This window comes from Mya arenaria, chromosome 5 (assembly GCF_026914265.1).
Source record: "Mya arenaria isolate MELC-2E11 chromosome 5, ASM2691426v1".
NCBI classification, from domain to species: domain Eukaryota; kingdom Metazoa; phylum Mollusca; class Bivalvia; order Myida; family Myidae; genus Mya; species Mya arenaria.
In genome coordinates, this window is record NC_069126.1 from 35,566,080 (window position 1) to 35,572,159 (window position 6,080).

Sequence of the window (6,080 nt, forward strand, 5' to 3'; positions counted from 1 at the left end):
TCCTGAAACAAAATATAGGGTTGGATATAGCATCCTTACATAACTAAGCTTTCAGTCCTTTGATTTTATGAAGATTTTGCTAGTTCATGTTATATTAAAAACCTTTTTTTGGTGAACACGTTTTTGGCTGACTCGGAGTGTTTTTGCATGTGACTTCATTTTCTTCAAATATTTTACATTATCATATCATTTGGAAGGAAGGATTTGCTAATACATGTCGCTTTATTTTTAAGAATGTGTTCCTTATATGTTCCCAGTTTTAGTACAATGATGCTTTATATTATGAAACTCTACGATCACACAGTTTTAAACCTTTTATTTTATCAGGCAGACTGTGTGTGATGTTTAAAGTTTCAAACAATGACTGCATCGTATCTTTGAAAAGTTTTTGCATTAGATGCTCTAAATTGTGTTCCTCCATCTGCAAATAGAGTTAGGATATCTTCTCATAGAAGTACTATTTGTTTTATTGTTAAGTTCCCTCAAGTTAATGCATACTTTGATGATATTTACCTTATGCGTTTTATCTTTATTAAGAATTGTTTGGATAAGAGTGAGGTTTGTGCACATAAACTGGCTTAACCCCCCAGTAAATTTACATTTTACTGACCTTTCTACTGCGGTACCTAACAATTCCTGATAAACTTACCTAGTTTTTTTTATATATGGTATGTATGCACTGTGCTGTTTGTGGAGTATTGTGTTGTTCTCCCATGTTTCTTGTTTATGACTGTATGTTCTATGTCTTTGACGTTTACCCAGTGTCATTAAACCGGGTTTATGTTTAAACATTTTGCTACTGAGGTTGTTTCTGTTGCTTTTCGCATAAATAGTTGTGTCACATTTTTTTCAATCCAGGCGCAGAATTGTGACGTGAACAAAGTTCTTTTTTTATTTATTTTGAACTACCTCTGTATTGATATTAATCGATGTTGAATAGTGTTTGCACCAAAGCAATGTTTGTCTCATTTTTACTACATGTATGCGAATACTACACATGCATATATTTTGGACTAACTTGTATTTTAACGATGGAATCCTTGGCCAAAATTTCAAATCGACGGGAATTTGGAGAACGATGCTACGCTGTGCGCGCCGTGATTCTTTGTTTTGTACATATTTCTTAGTCATCTGTAATAGTTTAGATATCAGACATGCGTTAAAAAGTTAGTTTTGCTCATTACTCTCATAAAACGAATTGTTCGTTAAATGTGATTTTAGTTTTTTTCAACAAATATCGAATTTTCATGAAGTGCTGTTGTAAACGTGATAGTGATATGTGCTGTCGGTAACGTAAACTTCTTCTCATCTCAATAAAGCTGACTATGTTAAGTCGGTATCCTTAACAAACTTATCATTACATGCTCAGTTTATTCTATTTTATGGTTTGTATTGTCCTCTCATTTGTGACGAGAAGTTATACAATCTTAAGCTCTGGTATGAAATTACATTAATTTGATCGATTTGAAACTTCCAAATATTCAGTATCCCTCTGCAGTTTCACCAAATGTTTACAAAGATGTATAAATTAAATGGATGAAGTAATAGATACAATAAAATGGAAGGCAAAACTCACTTGAGCCAAACCCGTCTCATGTACGTTCCAAAGTTAAAGAAATTCAACACCCAATAAACGACCAATAACAATAACAATTAAATAACAAAATCGCCATTCCTAAAGGTTAATTATAAAACTGCCCACGCTCCAGTTAAATCCCATGTTTCAAAAATGGTCAAAATATCTTTATTCATAAGAAATCAGGATATAATAAGAAACACTGACAACGAAATTGACTACCATGAAAATGACCTTCCCTCGTTAGATGATAATTTGTATCTAGCATGGCCTTTCGTGTAAAAAGATTCATCCCCAACCCGAGCATAGGGTATTATGCGGGAACAAGGTTAAAAAGTTTTCACTTTTCAAATAATACCGTATGGCAATTTTTCCATTGTGCTGCAGACGAATGTCTTCAACAAGGGAGGCAGGTATGTGATGACAATAGAAGAGTAAAAGTATCTATCATGTGTTTCCGGTACGGATAGAAAAATCCGACCCGAGGGCTCGCGCGTAAGCCGATAACAAGGCTTGCCGAGGTTACCGGTCACGCAGCGTGCCCGAGTATCGGATTATTCTATCCTTACTGGAAACAAATGATTGATTGTTTTCTTGCATAAATAAATTTTAAATATGTGGGAACATTGTTGTAACAAACACTCTTATGTAGATTTCATCAAAAAGTTATGTAGCTATGAGCACGATTAGGATGTCCAACGTGGCCAAATATTTTAATCTACTTATCTGGGGAGGGGGAAAGGGAAATTGATAGCTTTAACGCCATAGAAGAAAATATCACCAACAAGAGACCTTAAGTGGACTCACAAGCCTCGAGTTGTGATAATAAAGTTTCATAGTTTATTCAAATGCATAAAGGCCTTAGGTCCATGAACATACATCAATGGAATTCATAATATATATAATTAAATGCACTTCTATCAATCGATCGTAGGTCACGATATATATTAATACATGTTTACTTATCTTTACTAACAAGGTACTTTCGAAACACAAATTAAACATAGACAGTACACATACAATATAATATAACCATAGTGAGGTTACAGTGGTTACAAATACAATTTAATTGAGTTATCTAACATCATTATAAGTACAACAGGAACTCTAAATTAAGAAGTTTTGTCGATAAACATTGCTAATTTCCTTTAAATATATTTATTGGTATGTGTAAAAGTTCATCAAATTTGGTTGTATTTGGTCTGTTTAAATAGTTTTTATGTATGTATTGTATTGTCTTATTCAATAACTAAATAAAGTACATTCAAACAAGAAATAGAACTCATCTTGTATTTTATGGCAAACTTGACCCTTCCTTTCAAATTCAGAAATAGGTTAAGGTTTGTGTCATTTACCGGCCTCAATTTCTTACCTATGTGACGAAAGTCTATGTATCGTCAATGATTTATTAAATTTAACTACATTTACAGCACACAAAAGTGGTTGTAACTTACAGTCAGTGAACAAAACAAACGTTTTGGCTGAACCTGAATTAATAAATTCAGCAAACCATTTTTGTACATTAACATTTTAGTCCCTGTTTGCGTTCACTTTAAATATATATCAAAATCACCAACGCTTTGAAATAACCATGCATCATAAAATCCTAGTGATTGTAATATATCTATAATAACTTTTGCCCATGACTAACAATTTGGCAATCTTTCTAAATATCTAAACAATTTTCTTAAAACAGCTTTAACATATTTAAAGGGACTGTACACCAGATTGGCACCAAAAAAGTTTTATCCTGTAATGAATCCCAGGACAATTATTCAATAGAATGTGTTACGCTTTGATATCATAATTGTATAAAAGTACCAAAATGTAAAAATAAAATTGTGTCGGAGACCGGGTTCGAACCCGTGTCGCCAAGATTGCAATCCAGTGTTGTATACACTGTGCTACAAAGGCTTACTTCAATCGAGTGGTATATTTAAGCTATAAACCTAACTTGGTAATATCACATGATAACATCGACTAGCCAATCACGCATAAGGAATGAAATCTATAAGGTAGACATACCCAGTAATCTTTTTTAATGGAAAAATACGAAATAACTGCTAAACTTAAATAAATTGTAAACTATGTGATACATCAGTTAGTAAGTTTCAATGCATTGTACACATTTATACCAAGTTTATGTCAGTTTTCGACATTTTTCTTTTTTTCTTGCAATTTGATCATCTGGTGCACAGTTGCTTTAATATAATCACATTGTGAAATCTTTTACAAATAATTAAACACATTTACAATTCCTATAATTAGTAATGTCAAACAGCAATGGTATATGATTATACTTATATAAAAACAACATGACTTTACTGTTGTAATACGCAAACATATATCAAAGAAATTGTTATTGCATACATTACATCCATAACTTAAAATGTTAAAACTTTTGAATCATTTCACCCAAAGGGTTTTTCATATATCATGAAAAAAGAAATAAGTAGTTTATAATGACGTCATATACAAATACAATGGATCCAACCAGCAAAGCATGTCCTCACTATTTCTTTTATTCAATAGTTTAGTGATATATAATACTTTAAACCATTTCTTCGCTGTTGACTTTCTTTTACCACGGGATGTACATGGAACGGGGTTGGCTGGAGTATATCTTGTCTTCCATTTGAATGTACTCATCACTGCATCAATTAAATTTATCCATGTTTTGTCAACATTTGGTGAAACATATAAGGGTTGTCTCCGTCTCTTAAAGAATGACAATGAATAATTTGGACGTATCACCATGACTGCCAACCTAGAACATTTTAATAGATATATATTCATTTCATGAAAGAAATATTATTTGGAATAAAAGTTCAGTGTTGAATGCATAATCGTCAAAGTTGAGAGAGTAGTTCAAACTACTTATTAAATCAATTAAGCATGTTATGAGAAGAATTCACGTAAACAACAGCAAATATAAAAATCACGTTTACAACAGCTTCTCAGGAAATATCGATATTCATAAAAGAACTAAAATAAATTTTACAAACAATTCGTTTAATGAATGAAATGAGTAAAATCAACATTTTAACATTAGTTTGAGTTCTTAAATATTACTAATTACTAAGAAAGGTATACAAAACAAAGACTCACGGCGCACACAGCGTTGCATCGTACTACAAAATCCTGTCGATTCGATATTTTGGCCAAAGATTCCATCGTTAAAAACAAGTTAATCCAAAAGCAGAAAATAGTATAGTCTTCTATAGGCTAAGAAATATTTTCCCATCGTTTCTCTTAAAAAGGTAATTTAGAAATAACTGTCACTTTCTTGATTGTTTACATCGGATTTGAACCGTGGTGACACATGTGAGAACCCCATTGAAGTCACGTGATTCCTCACCCTGAATCTAGAAGCTCAAAAATGTTATGGAAAAACAACAAATCTTATTTCCGTTGCTACACACATACATGTTTTAGCCTTGATTACATTTCCTTACTATTTCACGCTTGTTGTGCAGAGTACGCCGTGTACCAGACTACACAAGTATACAAACAATTTCCAATAACAGCAGATTGATTTCAATGAAAGTTAAAAATAACGTTCATGTATATTAAATTAAGCTTCTGTCTGTATTTATTGGTTAACTGATATCCTTCTTATGTTAATTATTTAGAGCTACATGTAGAATGTTGAGGACTCAATATTTGTTGTTCAAGTTCGATTTTGGTGAATAAATTTGCTTCTTGAAGATCATAAATGGTACTGCCATCACTATATATCGTCAGTATATAAATTAAGATATAGTACATGCCAGTGTGAGTCATATAAAATAATGAGGACCGGCCAATCAGCCCCCGAAGGTGTATATTGACCGTGGCATTAGCCGAGAACCTTTCACCTTTGCGTGCTGACTGGCTTGTCCTTGTAAGGACATATGGCCCAAAGTGGTGTCTTATGTTTTCAATAATATATGCTAAACATTTTATACATTTTTCTTTTTCTAAAGCGCGTTTGATATTCAACAGTTTTATGTTAATTAAATATATGTTTCATTGTTTGTGATATCACATGCATATCATATGCCATGTTGAAAATAAAACTAAATAACTAAATAAGAGAACTAATTACGTCAGCGGTTGGTAAGATATTTTGTGACAGTTCCGGACCGGCCAAAAATGTTTTATGGACTGCTGGACTTTATATACACATAAGGGACATATTCAGATAAGGTATATTGTTATATGTATAACTACAAAACCTTTGTAATTACTTATGACGTGACGTCTTTAATGCATAGCGTTGAAAATGAACACTCCATGTAACGACGTTAATCATCGAATTTGTATATATGTATGACATAAATATTATATCACATTCTTTGTCATTTATTACCGAATTAATTGAACTCGTTTGTTTAAAATATTTCGCCAAAGCTACTTTTTATCAATTTAAGAAAACTCGTTTCTTTAATCCCGTAATGAATGACCACTCATGGCATACCCTATATTTATTTGACAGGCTGTAAACCAACCCGCACGACTGCGC

At 32.4% G+C, this 6,080-nt stretch overlaps 1 long non-coding RNA gene across 1 annotated transcript; it reads right to left on the reverse strand.

Moving 5' to 3' along the window:
* Positions 1 to 2,402: 2,402 nt before the first annotated feature.
* On the reverse strand, positions 2,403 to 5,033 carry LOC128236217 (uncharacterized). Its single transcript, XR_008261291.1, has 2 exons — positions 4,685 to 5,033; positions 2,403 to 4,343 (listed from the first exon to the last, which is right to left on the reverse strand). It is a non-coding gene; the product is annotated as an uncharacterized LOC128236217 (long non-coding RNA).
* Between the last annotated feature and the right edge of the window lie 1,047 nt (positions 5,034 to 6,080).